Source organism: Physeter macrocephalus, chromosome 4, assembly GCF_002837175.3.
Source record: "Physeter macrocephalus isolate SW-GA chromosome 4, ASM283717v5, whole genome shotgun sequence".
Taxonomy (NCBI): domain Eukaryota; kingdom Metazoa; phylum Chordata; class Mammalia; order Artiodactyla; family Physeteridae; genus Physeter; species Physeter macrocephalus.
In genome coordinates this window covers 116,471,628-116,487,552 of record NC_041217.1, presented here as the reverse complement: position 1 = coordinate 116,487,552, position 15,925 = coordinate 116,471,628, and the positions used below count along the sequence as shown (strand labels likewise).

The 15,925-nt window shown below is 37.9% G+C and overlaps 1 protein-coding gene and 1 pseudogene across 5 annotated transcripts in view; both read left to right on the top strand.

Moving 5' to 3' along the window:
* Positions 1-15,925, top strand: part of MIGA1 (mitoguardin 1) — a 102,579-nt gene that overhangs the window by 14,604 nt on the left and 72,050 nt on the right. The window lies entirely within an intron of this gene.
* On the top strand, positions 3,470-4,033 carry LOC102979793 (2-iminobutanoate/2-iminopropanoate deaminase-like; annotated as a pseudogene).

The window sequence follows — 15,925 nt, the reverse complement described above, 5'->3', positions numbered from 1 at the left end:
GCGGTACGCGGGCCTCTCACTGTTGTGGCCTCTCCCGTTGCAGAGCACAGGCTCCGGACGCGCAGGCTCAGTGGCCACGGCTCACGGGCCCAGCCGCTTCGCGGCATGTGGGATCCTCCCGGACCGGGGCACGAACTCGTGTCCCCTGCATCGGCAGGCGGACTCTCAACCACTGCGCCACCAGGGAAGCCCCCTCCTGTTATTTTTAATATCTGCTTCTAATGCAGTTTACACTCCATTGTAGTAAATAAAAAGTTACGTATGGAAAGTAGCATTTATTTCACTAAACTTAAACGCTGAATTTCATCAAATCTAGGATGATCATTTTTCACATTTCAACTTTTCTAAAACTTGCTTGCATCTTAAAAGGAATAGTACCTTAGATTAATATAGTATAATTTTATTTTAGTTTTCTCTCTCTTTTTCTTTTTTTCACCATGCCGCATGATGTGGGATCTTAGTTTCCCAACCAGTTCCCCCACCTTAGTTCCCCCATCTTAGTTCCCCCATCTTAGATCCCTGCGGATTGGATCCACACCCCATTCAGTGGAAGAGTGGAGTCTTAACCACTGGACTGCTGGGGAAATCCCCTAGTATAATTTTATATAGGCGAGGATGTTACACATATAAGATGTATGAGAATAATACTAGTTAGTATTCACTATGTTTAAGACATTAGTTAGGTCTTTTTTACATATAATGTCTCTAATCCTTAAAATAACCCTGGAATTTCTGTATCATCTCCATTTTACAAATCTGGCAGCTTTTTAACAGCTTAATTAACTTGTCTAAAATTGCATATATAATATGGGATTTGAACTTGCATTTCTTTGATTCCGAAATCCATTATCTCTCTCTTTCTTTCTTTTCCTTTTTAGGATTACATGATTAAAAGAAAATTTGAAAAATACAGAAAAGAATTAAAGAGAAAATAAAAATTGCCAACAACCCCTCTATAAAAGTTTATTGGCTGTACTTTGCTTAGGTCTTTTATTTCTACATATATCTGTCTGCTTCCCAGTCCCTCACTCCCCACCCTCACCGCTCTGTCCCCCTCATTTGAGATTATAAAGTTGTATATTTTGAGCATTTTCTCTGTCATTAAAAATGCTTTATAAGTATAGATGTACTATAGTTTATTGAATATTTCTCTATTTTTGAGTTTTTGGATTGTTTCAGCAGTTCATTATTTATATTTAAATCTTTGTCCAATTTTTAGATTTTTATTAAGGTAGATTCCTAGAGATGAAAATATTGAGTCTAAGTGTTTGGTATTTATTCTTTTATTTGTTTATGTTATCACACCATTTGGATGACATTTAAAAAGACCAGCAACAGGACATAGCAGCACCCACTGTGTGTAAAACACTGTGTTAGAGATTTTATATTGGTTACATTTACAAACTCTTTAATCCTTACAATGATTCTAAAGTAATATTATTCTTTAAAATTTATTATTTGAATAGCTAATACATTTACATGGTTCAAAAACCAAAACTACACACACACACACACACACACACACACACACACACACACGTACATACGTGAAGATGTTTTCTCTCAATTTCTATCCACTTCTATAGGTAACCGTTTAGATTACTTGAATATCTTTCAAGGTTTCTTTATTTAGGTACCAGCAAAAGCAATTATATTTTCCTTCCTTCCTTCCTTCCTTCCTCCCTCCCTTCTTTCCTTCTTTTCTTCGGCTGCCTTGGGTCTTAGCTGTGGCGTGTGGGCTTCTCTCTAGTTGTGGCGTGTGGGCTCCAGAGCATGCGGGCTCAGCAGTTGTGGTGCGCAGGCTTAGTTGCCCCACGACACGTGGGATCTTAGTTCCCCAACCAGGGATCAAACCCGGGTCCCCTGCATTGGAAGGCAGATTCTTAACCACTGGACCACCAGGGAAGTCCTATATTCTGTTTTTTAAAAAATATTTATTTATTTATTTATGGCTGCGTTGGGTCGTCATTGCTGTGCGTGGACTTTCTCCAGTTGCAGCAAGCAGGGGCTACTCTTCGTTGTGCGTGGGCTTCTCATTGTGGTGGCTTCTCTTGTTGCAGAGCACAGGCCCTAGGAGCGTGGGCTCAGTAGTTGTGGCTCACGGGCTCTAGAGTGCAGGTTCCATAGTTGTGGCGCATGGGCTTAGTTGCTCCGCAGCATGTGGGATCTTCCCGGACCAGGGCTCAAACCCGTGTCCCCTGCATTGGCAGGCGGATTCTTAACCACTGCACCACCAGGGAAGTCCCAATTATATATTCTTATTTTCTCCTCTTTCTTATAGAAGGTAGCATACTACTTATGTTCTTGCTTTTTTTTATACTTAAAACATTTCCTGGAGATTTTTCCATATTAATATATGTAGTTTTTTGGTTTTGTTTTTATTCCTGCAGCTACATGATGTTTCTGTATATGGACATTTGGGTTGTTTCTGATGTTGTTCATTACAAACAATGCTGTAATGAATAAGCTTGATATATTTCAATTCACATAGGTACAGGTATAGGATAAATTTTTAGACTTTGGATTTCTGGGTCAAAGAGTAAATGTATTTAAATTTTGATAGATGTTGCTAAATTTCCTTCCATAAGGATAGTATTGTTTTGTACTCCCCAAAGCTTTGGGATTTTTGCCAATTATTTTTGTGTGTTTTGTCCACACTGATTCTACTATACAACCTGCTTTTCAATCCTAAGAATAGTTTTCTGAGGCCAGGACTATTGTCCACATTATTCCATGGAATACTTTTTAAAAAATAATATAAAGAATCATTGCAAGTAAACTTAAGGATACATCCTCTATTCTCAGTCATGGTATTGAGTATCCAAACTCATTCCATGTTATGAAATGCACTAAGGTAGGTTAGCAACCTACAGGCTATGGGCCAAATCCAGGCCTCTGCCTGTTTTTACAAGTAAAGTTTTATTGGAACACAGCCATGCTCATTTGTTAATGTATTATCTGTGACTGTTTTTGTGCTACAACAGCAGTGTTCAGTGGTTGCAATAGAGACCGTATGTTCCACAAGCCTAAAATAATTTACCTGGCCTTTACCAAAAAAGTTTGTTGGCCCTGTACTAAGAGAGTAGGCTATAGTTTGAATAGCATCAAAGGACCAAGAAAAGACCAAGGAAAAGCTCAGAGTTCTTTTCAGACAGTTCTATAGCTTTAAATAGTTTTGTTGATTCTCCAAATTCAGAGTGTTATGTGGAAAAGACTAAGAATTAACTAAGCACTTAAAAAATAAAAATCTGTCTAAATGTAGTGTGGTATCTTGAGTTGGCCTTAGAATAGAAAAAGGACATTAGTGGAAAAACTGGTGAAATCAGAATAAAGAATATAGTTTAGTTAATATTGTACTAATGTTAATTTCTCAGTTTTGACAAGAGTACTATGGTTATGTAAGATGTTACTATCAGAGAAAAACTGAGTGATATGGGAACTTTCTCTACTATCTTTGTAACTTTTCTGTAAATTTAAAAAGATTTCAGAGACCCGTGAGACGCGAGTAGGCGCAGTATACAGGGTAGTTGTCTCCGAGGGGCGGCAAGGGAAAAGGATTAGCCATGTCGTCTTTGATCAGAAAGGTGATCAGCACTGCGAAAGCCCCAGCGGCCATTGGTCCCTAGAGTCAGGCTGTGTTAGTCGACAGGACCATTTACATTTCAGGACAGCTAGGCATGGATCCTGCAAGTGGACAGCTTGTGCCAGGAGGGGTGGCAGAAGAGGCTAAACAAGCTCTTCCAAACATGGGTGAAATTCTGAAAGCAGCAGGCTCTGACTTCATGAATGTGGTAAAAACAACTGTTTTGCTGGCTGACATAAATGACTTCAATACTGTCAATGACATCTACAAACGATATTTCCAGAGTAGTTTTCCTGCAAGAGCTGCTTACCAGGTTGCTGCTTTGCCCAAAGGAGGCCGTGTTGAGATTGAGGCAGTAGCTGTCCAAGGACCTCGTGACAGCGTCACTCTAAGTGGGCCCACTGTTATTTAGTCTGGAATTTTAATAATGTTTTTAAATTTATGTCTTAATTTTTACAGTCTTTGTTGGAAAGTGTAAGGTTGACTGAAATATCTGAAGTTATTATGGAAATACCATATAATAAGGGGAATTGAACATGAGTTGAAGATTAATGATGAATCTAGTTACTGAAGTTATAAATTACACTTCTATAGCACTCATATTACTGGATGTGGGAAAAGAGACACGCATTACATAGTTACTCAGAAAAATAAAAGTAAAGGGAAATAACATGTAGGAAAGATGGGTTACTATTCCTGAGAAATAATAAAGAGCACACCTAATTCAGTTAAACTATTAATTTAATGATGTGAAATATTTAGTTTTCATGTCAGATGCATGATTCTGCTTTTACTTGAGTAAAATTAAAGTATTTAAGTTTGAATGGTAGAGGTAAAGGAGAAGAAACTGGACCAAATTTTATATACATAATATTTTTCTAATGGAAATAAAATAGCATGCAGATTTAAAAAAATAAATAAAATAAAATAATTTCAAAATAAGGTGTTTGTTTAAAAAAATTTTTAAATTAAAATAATAAGAGCGCACATTTTTGGAATGTGTACTATGTGTCAGATATAACTTTACGTATGTTATCTCCTTTCACAACAACCCTGTGAGGAAGATGGTATTATTCTCATTTGTCCAAAGGTCACAGTTAGCATGTGACATGTGGTGTGTTCCAGTTATCAGAGAGATTCATTCAAACTATGTTTATTGAGTATCTACTCTGTTTCAGTTGATATAAAGTGGTGAACAAGATCTAGATATAATCCCTGGCATTATTGAGCTGAGAGCTTCAGTAACGCTCTTAAGAGTCCCCCCGCCAAAAAAAAAAAAAAAAAGGTGTGTTAAGTACTATGTTAGAGGAATAGATCAACTTAGTTCTAGTTAGAACTTCATGCTGAATAAAGGGAAATAGGTTATTGGAACAGGAGACTTGTGTGTGACTAAATAGCTATTCTGTGTCTCCAGAGAACATTAGATGACGGGGGAAACTTGACAAGAACATTAAACAATGGCATCGGGTTATGGAGTGGGGAGGATTGTGAAATCTGAGCACCAGGAACAGTATCTTATTCCTTTCTTTGTATTCTCAGTGTTTGGCCCATAAGTTGGTACTCAGTTCATGTTGAATGAATGGGACATGTGTCTGGTTTCCGTTTTCTCTGGAGGTAAGGAACTGTATGACCTCGAAAAGCCCCTCAGAGTTTGGGATTTAGAGATGCTGTATTTTCAGTGTTCCAGGCAATGATAATAGAAAGTAATTGACTTTCCTCTGGGGAAGAAAGAAGGAACAAAATGAGAAGTGATAGGCAGGAGTAATAGAGACTTTCAAACCTTGTGTCATCTAGATTACTAGTGATAAAAATCTTTTCCTGGGAAATTTACCTTATTTTTGTCATGGAAAGGTTTCTTTTTTCATGAGATTAGGACTAAGTTGTAATGGGTCTTTTATGCAAAAATAATATTTAACATATACACAGAACTTGGATCTTAATAAAAGTGAATTGATTTATATTATATTTGAATTCATATTAATAAAAGCACATTATATTGCTGACAGTAATTTTAATTTTGTATTTATGTCTCCTAATAGTTCTCTAACTTCAGTGCCCTAAGATATAGCAGAACTGACAGTTTAAGAACACGTGATCACTTAGTTATGGCTGGGCCTGTGTTAGTAGATTATTTTCTTTCTTTCTTTTTTTTTCTTTTTTTTGGCTGCACCACATGGCTTATGGGATCTCAGTTCCCTGAGGAGGGATTGAAACCAGGCCGCAGCAGTGAAAGTGCCGAATCCTAACCACTAGTCTGCCAGGGAACTCCCAATAGATTATTTTCTTTAGTTGAGGTCTTAATTTTGTTATCTTACATTTGCTTATTCAGTAAATACTAATTTTTATATTTGATCTAAGAAACATTTTTGGGGGGGTAATGAGGTCAAGGCAGTTCATAAAATATAATGAAAAGTAAGGTGTTCTTAATAATAGTGCTATTTTTTAGAATTTATTTTATTATTGGTTGTTTAGCATCCAAATTCCAGGAACTGTTTTGTTTTTCTTTTTCCCTGAATCTCATTTGGTTGCAGTGAACACTGGAGCTATGGTTCCAGAGGGAAAAACATAGAAATGGAAAGAAACAAATATTTGGCAATTCCTGTATGGAGACATTACTGAAGAGAATAATTCTTACAGTTTGTGAAGGGAAAAAATCTGAGGCGACGTTGGAATGTTCCAATTTTTCATGATAGTTTTGGAAGAATTTAAATGGATTTGGAAGAAAAGTAGAGTAAGAATAGTTTTAAATTTTTGTTAGATCACAGTTGCTGAGACCAAATACTATAGGCAAGTGGAAGTAAATCATTTCTGGTATACCAGAAAATGAGCAATTATTTTGGATTTATGTGTAGAACCAAGATGTTATTTTTTTTAATTTATTTAGTTTTAAAAATTATTATTTATTTTTGGCTGCATTGGGTCTTCGTTGCTGTGCGCAGGCTTTCTCTAGTTGAGGCGAGCGAGGGCTACTCTTTGTTGCGGCGCGCGAGCTTCTCATTGCGGTGGCTCCTCTTGTTGCGGAGCTCTGGGTGCATGGGCTTCAGTAGTTGTGGCACGCGGGCTTCAGTAGTTGTGGCTTGCGGGTTTTAGAGCGCAGGCTCAGTAGTTGTGGTGAACGGGCTTAGTTGCTCCGTGGCATGTGGGATCTAACTGGACCAGGGCTTGAACCCGTGTCCCCTGCATTGGCAGGCGGGTTCTTAACCACTGCACCACCAGGGAAGTCCCGAAAATGTTATTTTTCAAAAACAGCTTTATTGAGGTAAAATTGACACACATTAAACTATACGTGTTTAAAGAATACAACTTAAGTTTTAACATATATGTGTATATGCCTGTGAAATCCTTGCCAGGCAAGGTAATAAACATACCTATGATCTCTAAAAGTCTATCATTTCCTTTTGTAATCTCTGCCTTTGCATCTTCCTGTCCAACTCCCCTCCCCCACTTTTCCCCAGGCAAGCACTGATCTGCTTTTTGTCACTATAGATTAGTTTGCATTTTCTAGAATTTTGTATAAATGGAATCATACAGTATGTACTTCCTTTTGTCTGGCTTTTTTTCACTCAGCCTAATTATTTTGAAATATATGCATGTTGTTGCATGTATCAGTAGTCAGTTCTTTTTTTATTACTGAACTGTATTCCATTGTATGGATATAACACAGTTTGTTCAGCTATTCACCTGTGATGGACTTTTGGGTTTCCTGTTTTTTCTTTTTTTTTTTTTTTTAAATTATAAATAAAGCTGCTAAGAACATTTCTGTACTAGTCTTTGTATGAACATACGGGTTCACTTCCTTGGGTAAATACTTAGGAGAGGAATGACTGAATCATAAGTAGGTATATGTTTAATTTTTTAAGAAAATGCCAGACTTCTTCCAAAGTGGTTATACCATTGGTATGGCCAGTCTTTTTAATTTTTGCCATTCTAAAATAGGTGTGTAGGGCTTCCCTGGTGGTGCAGTGGTTGAGAGTCCGCCTGCCGATGCAGGGCACACGGGTTCGTGCCCAGGTCCGGGAAGATCCCACATGCCGCGGAGCGGCTGGCCCGTGAGCCATGGCCGATGAGCCTGCGCGTCCGGAGCCTGTGCTCCGCAACGGGAGAGGCCACAACAGTGAGAGGCCCGCATACCAAAAAAAAAAATAAAATAAAATAAAATAGGTGTGTAGTGGAATCATTGTGGTTTTAATTTGCATTTCCCTAATGACCAGTAATGTTGAATGTGCTTTCATGTGCTTATTTGCTATCTGTTTATCTTCTTTGTTGATGTGTTTTTTCAAAGCTTTTTAAAAAGCCTATTTAAAAAATTTTATTTATTTATTTTTAACATCTTTATTGGAGTATAATTGCTTTACAATGGTGTGTTAGTTTCTGCTTTATAACAAATTGAGTCAGCTATACATGTACATATATCTCCATATTTTGCCCATTTTTATTTTAAAAAAAATTTTATTTATTTATTTTTGGCTGTGTTGGGTCTTCGTTGCTGCACGCAGGCTTTCTCTAGTTGCAGCAAGCCGGGGCTACTCTTCGTTGCGGTGTGCGGGCTTCTCATTGCAGTGGCTTCCCTCATTGTGGAGCACGGGCTCTAGGCGCGCGGGCTTCAGTAATTGCAGCACGCGGGCTCAGTAGTTGTGGCACACGAGCTTAGCTGCTCTGCGGCATGTGGGATCTTCCCGGGCCAGGTATCGAACCCGTGTCCCCTGCATTGGCAGGCAGATTCTCAACCACTGCACCACCGGGGAAGCCCTGCCCATTTTTAAATTGGTTTTTTTGTTTTCTTATTATGTTTGGGGAATTCTTTATATACCCTAGATACAATTCCTTTGTTAGATAGATGATTGGCAGCTATTTTCTCCGAATTCGTGGATTGTCTTTTCATTCTCTTAACAGTGCCTTTTAAAGAGCAGAAGTTTTAAATTCTGAAGTCCAATTTGTCAACTTTTTAAAAAAACTGGGTCAGGTTTTTGGTGTCATCTCAAAGAAATATTTGTCTAATCAAAGATCACAAAGATTTTCTCCTATGCTTTTTCTGGACCTGTTATAGTTTTAGGTTTTGTGTTTAAGTCGGTGATCCATTAGTTAATTGTTGTGTATGGTGTGAAACATAGATTGAAATTCCATTTTATTGCATATGGATACTCAGTTTTTTCCAGCATTAGTTTTTTTTAAAAAATATCTTTGAGTATAATTGGTTTACATTGTTGTGTTAGTTTCTGCTGTATAACAAAGTGAATCAGCTATACGTACACATACATCCCCACATCCCCTCCCTCTTGAGCCTCCCTCCCACCCTGGCACTAGTTGTTGAAAAGACTACTCTTTTTCCACTGGACTACCTTTTTGTACCTTTGCCAAAAATCAGTCATCTGTATATGTGTGGGTCTATTTCTGTACTCTCTCTCTTGTTGCATTGATCTGTTTGTCTCTTGTGTCAACATGACAGTGTTTTGTTTATTGTAGCTTTATAGTAAGTCTCAAAATCAAGTAAGGTTAGTCTTCCAACTTTGTTTTTCTTTTTCAAAATTGTTTGGACTATTCTTGATCCTTTTCATTTCCACATGAATTTAATTTTTTGGCTGCACTGTGCGTCTTGTAGGATCTTAGTTCCCTGACCAGGGTTGTACCCGCGCCCTCAGCAGTGAAAGCACGGAGTTCTAACCATTGGACAACCAGGGAATTCCCTCTATATGAAATTTAGAAATCAAGTATCAGTTTTTACCAAAAAAAAAAAAAAAAATCTTGCTAGGATTGTCATTAGGATTGTATTGAATGTATAGATCAATTTGGGGACAGTTGACATCTTTGAGTCTTTCAACCTATAAATGTGTTACGTCTTTCCATATATTTAGGTTTTCTTTCTTGAACCTCAGCAGTGTTTGCTAGTTTTCAGGATACATGTCTTTCACATCTTTTTTTTTTGAAGATGTTGGGGGTAGGAGTTTATTTATTTATTTTGGCTGTGTTGGGTCTTCGTTTCTGTGCAAGGGCTTTCTCTAGTTGTGGCAAGCAGGGGCCACTCTTCATCACGGTGCGCGGGTCTCTCACTATCGCGGCCTCTCTTGTTGAGGAGCACAGGCTCCAGACGCGCAGGCTCAGTAGTTGTGGCTCACGGGCCTAGTTGCTCCGCGGCCTGTGGGATCCTCCCAGACCAGGGCTCGAACCCGTGTCCCCTGCATTAGCAGGCAGATTCTCAACCACTGCACCAGCAGGGAAGCCCTCTTTCACATCTTTTGTCAGATTTATCCTTAAGTATTTCAATATGATGCTACTGTAAATGGTATTTTTAAAATTTCCATTTCCAGTTATTTATTACTAGTATATGAAAATGGACTTTTGTATATTGATATTATATCTTATAGCTTTATTAAACTCAGTTATTAGTTCTGGTAGCTTTTTGTAAGTTTCATAGGATTTTTCTACACAGATGATCATGTGGTTTTAAATGGTAATGAATAATTGTTTTTATTCTACTATTACATTATAGTTTAAAGTTTATGTTAATTGAATTTTTATTTTTACAAATAGTTTTATTATAGAAAATTTTAAGCATATACAAAATTGAATAGTCTAGTGAACCCCCATATACCTGACAATCAGCCTCAACAGATAACAATGCATGGGCAATCTTTTTTTCTTTTTTTCTTTTTTTAAATTTTTATTGGAGTATAGTTGATTTACAATGTTGCATTAGTTTCAGGTATACAGCAAAGTGAATCAGTTATACCTATACATACATCCACTCTTCTTTAGATTCTTTTCCATACAAGTCATTACAGAGTATTGAGTAGAGTTTGCATGGACTATCTTGTTTCCTCTGTTTTCCTATCCATTCCCTCCTCCATCCCTCACTGGATTCTTTTGAGGCAAATCGATACATCATATTATTTCATCTGTAACTGTTTCATTTTATATGTCACCTCTTAAAGTAGAACCACCACAATAATATTACATCCTTCCATACAATAGTAATTCCTTATTATCAGTATCCAGTCAGTGTTTAATTTCTCCTGTTGTCCTATGAGTATTTTTTGTTTGTTTTTGTTTTGTTTGATGGAATTGAGGTATCTTTTAAATCTCTTAGGTATCTGTCAACTCTTAGATCTCTTTTAATCTGTAGTTTCCTCCATATCATTTTTTTTTGCTTTGCTTTTATTTTCTCTGTGGAAGAAACCATGTTCTTTATTGTGACAGGATAATCCTGATTATATTCTCTCCACTGTATTTTTCTATGAATTGAGTTAGATTGGAGTATCAATTAGATTCAATTTGTTTGTTGCTAAAGCTAAGTTATAGGAAGTACATAATATCTGGTTGACTCTTTTTGTGATGTTGGCAGTCTTTGATAATTATTACTGGATCTGCTAATTCAAGAGGTTGTAAAATGGTGACATCATTCTATATTTCCTTCTTTTTTTTTTTTTTTGCGGTACGCGGGCCTCTCTCTGTTGTGGCCTCTCCCATTGCGGAGCACAGGCTCCGGACACGCAGGCTCAGCGGCCATGGCTCACGGGCCCAGCTGCTCCGCGGCATGTGGGATCTTCCCGGACCGGGGCATGAACCCGTGTTCCCTGCTTTGGCAGGCGGACTCTCACCCACTGCGCCACCAGGGAAGCCCTATATTTCCTTCTTAATTTATTAGCTAAAATATATCAATGAAGAGAAACTTTCTGTCACTACTTGGGTACCTTGGTGCAGTTTGCATAGAAATGGCAGAATAATTGCTTCTTTCCTTTTTATTGACCAGATTGTAAAATAATGAGATGGTTCTTTAGTATTCGTCAGAGCTGATCAAGGAGGGTTTAAAAAAAGATCATTTTAGGCTTCCCTGGTGGCGCAGTGGTTGAGAGTCCGCCTGCCGATGCAGGGGACACGAGTTCGTGCCCCGGTCCGGGAGGATCCCACATGCCGCGGAGCGGCTGGGCCTGTGGGCCGTGGCTGCTGGGCCTGCGCGTCCGGAGCCTGTGCTCCGCAACGGGAGAGGCCACAGCAGTGAGGGGCACATGTATCGCAAAAAAAAAAAAAAAAAAAAAGATCATTTTGATCTCACAGATTTAATTATATATGATATATTAAACCATTACTTTATTTATCCTTGTTTATGCTCAAATGAATCATTTTGGCCAGTGAGAGCCTATTCAAGTTGGCCTGTTTGTGCTTTAGATACAACTCTGTTGACAGCCTCCTTGCTATCTGGTATGAGAAGATGTTACAGGCTCCTCTCATACTTTTCATGCCCCATACCTGGAATCAGCCACTTCTCCAAGAAACCCTTTAGTGTAAAATGATATTTAAAGACAACAAACTGTGCACCATGGGTCAATTCAGTTCTTTAAAGATTTTTATTTATTTATTATTTTTTGGCTGCACTGCACGGCTTGTGGGATCTTAGTTCCCCAACCAGGGATCGGACCTAGGCCCTCGGCAGCGAAATCACGGAGTCTTAACCACTGGACTGCCAGGGAATTCCCAGTTCAGTTTAATTAAATAGTTGTGCGAAGGAAAACAACCCAATCATAAAATTCTTCCAAAATTTCATTGATTTGAATTAACTGGGATTAACAGCTGTGTTGATACAACTTTATTTTCTAAAAACTTTAAGTACTTATAGATTCACAGGAGGTTGCAAAAATAGTACAGAGAGGTTCAATAATTTGTTCCTTTTTATTGAGGTATTCCGTAGTCTGTATATGGATGTACCACAGTTTGTTAACATTCATTTATTGAGGGATATTTTGTCTGTTTCCAGTTTTGATTATTATAAATAAAGCTGCTGTGAACATTTGTGTACAGGTTTGGTGTGGGCATAAGTTTTTATTTTTCTGGGATATATGCTCAGGAATGTGATTACTGGGTCATATGGTAAGTGGATGTTTAGTTTTTAAAGAAATTGCCAAATTATTTTCCAGAATGGTTGTCCCATTTTAAATCTCCAACAACTATATATGAGAAGTAGTCTTCATATCCTCACCAGCATTTGATACTGTCACTAAAAAATTTTTTTTAGCTGTTCTAATAGGTGTGTCATATGTCACAGTAGATTTAATTAACATTTCTTTATTGATTGATGATGTTAAACATCTTTTTGTGTGTGTATGTGTGTGTGTCTATGCCATCCGTGTATCATCTTTTGTGAAATGAAATGTCTCTTCATGTCCTTCGCCTGTTTTCTAATTGGATTGCTTTCTTACTGTGGAAGTTCAAGAGTTCTTTATGAATTCTGTAAACAAGTCCTTTATCAGATAGGTGGTTTACAAATATCAATATCTTCTCCCAGTCTGTAGCATCTTTTTTCATCTTCTTAACAAGGTCTGTCAGAGCTTTATCTCTTTTTTTGGAAAGAATTTTACTTATCAAAGTTGTAAAGATTGTACGGAGAATTTCCATATACTGTTCACCCAATTTTCCTTAATGTATACATCTATCATAACTCTAGTATAATCACTAAAACTAAGAAATTAACATTGGCATAATATTCTTAACTAAAAACTGTAGACTTTATTTATTGGGTTGGCCAAAAAGTTCCTTTGGTTTTTAAGTAAAAATAAAGACACATTTTTCATTTTCACCACGAACTTTATTGAACAACATATTCACCGTTTTGTTCCACTACCTTCTGCCATTTTTCAGGCAACTGCATGATTCCATCTTGCCAAAACTTTTTATCTTATTGAGCAAAGCACTGTTCCAGGTGCCTTTTACAGTCTTCCAGGGAAGTGAAATTTTTTCATTAGAGAATTTTGTAAAGACCAAAATAAATGGAAATCCGAAGGTGCAATGTCGGGTGAATACAGTGGATGAATCAGAACTTCCCAGCCAAGCTGTAACAGCTTTTGCCCGGTCATCAAAGAAACATGCGGTCTTGCGTTAACCTGATGGAAGATTTTGTGTTTTCTGTTGACTAATTCTGGGTGCTTTTCGTTGAGTGCTGCTTTCAGTTGGTCTAACTGGGAGCAGTACTTGTTGGAATTAATCGTTTGGTTTTCTGGAAGGAGCTCATAATAGAGAACCTCCTTCCAATCCCACCATATACACAGCATCACCTTCTCTGGATCAACACCAACCTTTGGTGTGTTTGGTGGTGTTTCATTTCACTTGCCCCACGATCTCTTCTGTTCCACATTATTGTACAGTATCCACTTTTCATCACCCATCACAATTTGTTTTAAAAACGGAACGTTTTTGTTATGTTTAAGTAGAGATTCGCATGGGGAAATAGTCAAGAAGGTTTTTTTCCGCTTAACTTATGTGGAACCCAAACATCAAAGTGATCAACATAACCAAGCTGGTGCAAATGATTTTCAGCACTTGATTTGGATATTTTGAGTATGTCGGCTATTTCCTGTGTGGTATAACATTGATTGGCAGCTGTCACAATTCACTCTAACAAAATTGTTTTGCATGAAATTAAAGATAGGTGCTACTAGAGCAACCTTATGGGAAAACCGAACGAACTTTTTGGCTAACCCAATTTTTTTTTTAATGTAATTACTTAAATTTCATTACTTTTTCCACATTGCTTTTAGTTAAGTCTCCTTAGTCTTCTTCAATCTGTGACAGTTCCTTCAATCTTTCCTTGCCTTTTATGCTTGACACTTTTGAAGAGTACAAATTAGGTATTTTATAGACTGTCCCTCAATTGAATTTGTCTGATGTTTTCTCAGGATTGCACTGAGATTATTCTTTTTTTTTTTTTTTTTTTTTTGTGGTATGCGGGCCTCCCTCTGCTGCGGCCTCTCCCGTTGCGGAGCACAGGCTCCGGACGCGCAGGCTCACTGGCCATGGCTCACGGGCCCAGCCGCTCCGCGGCACGTGGGATCCTCCCAGACCGGGGCGCGAACCCGGTTCCCCTGCATCGGCAGGCGGACGCGCAACCACTGCGCCACCAGGGAAGCCCAGATTATTCATTTTTGACACGAAACCACAGTGCATTATATCAGGGGATACATGGTGATGTGTATATGTCTTTTACAGGTGATGTTAACCTTGATCACTTGATTAAAGTTTTTCCGCTGTTTTTTCTCTTTGTAAATAAATTTGGAGGTAGGTGCTTTGAGACTATGCAAATATATTGTTTCTCCTTAAACTTTTGTCCCCTAATTTTATTTTGTTTTTTTAATAAATTTTATTTATTTATTTATTTCTGGCTGCGTTGGGTCTTCGTTGGCTGTGCGCAGGCTTTCTCTAGTTGCGGCGAGCAGGGGCTACTCTTCTTTGCAGTGCACAGGCTTCTCATTGCAGTGGCTTCTCTTGTTTCAGAGCTCGGGCTCTAGGCCCGGGGGCTTCAGTAGTTGTGGCACGTGCACCTCAGTACTTGTTGCATGCGGGCTCAGTAGTTGTGGCACACGGGCTTAGTTGCTCCGTGGCATGTGGGATCTTCCTGGACCGGGGATTGAACCCGTGTCCCCTGCATTGGCAGGCAGTTTCTTAAATGCTGCGCCACCAGGGAAGTCCCTGTCCCCTAATTTTAGCACTTAGTAGTGAACCTTGCCTTAAGCAGTTATTACCATAGCGTTTATTGGTGAGTTTGTATTTCCTTCATTCCTTCTACACTCATTATTTAAAATTATTCTGTAAGGGAGAGTTGTCCCTTCTTCTCTTTTTATTAATTTATTCAATTATTGATTTATATCAGTTTGGGTATTTATTTTGTTCTTTGGTTTATAATCTAATACTATTGTTATTTATTTTGTTGCTCAAGTCGTTCCGTATTTGGCTTTGGAAGCTCTTTCAGGTTGGCTCCTGTGTCTTTTGACATGCCTGACATGCCCTCTTCTTTTTTTTTTTTCCTCTCCAGATTCATTTTGTATTTTCTCTGTCTCAATCTTGGAGTTACCCACTTTTCCGGGGAGCTTTGGCTCTCTTTAGTCTCCATATTTAGTTCTCTTTAATCTCTGGCAATTAGAAACTAAGATCTGGATGCAAGGTGTGTGTATTGCTACTGAGATGTTGCTATTTCTAGGCCCTCTTAGGAGATAGAACTAGGATATGTGTGAATGCATACTGATCAGTGTATTTATACACAATTATATTTCTGAATTTGTCTATCTGTATATATTAAAAAGAAAAAGCAAAACATGAGTTCATATTGATACTTCTTTTTTAATATATTGAGATTATATTATGGCTTTTCTTCTTTAGTTTGTTATTATGGTGAAATATATTGATTAGATTTTGAATGTTGAACCAGATTTGAATTCCTAGGATATACCCCATTTGGTCATATATATTATTCTTTTTATATATTGCTGGATTTGATTTGTTAATATTTTATGAAGGATTTCTGCATCTATCAACGTTGGTCTGTAGGTTTGTTTTTGTTTTTGTAATGTCTTTGGTTTT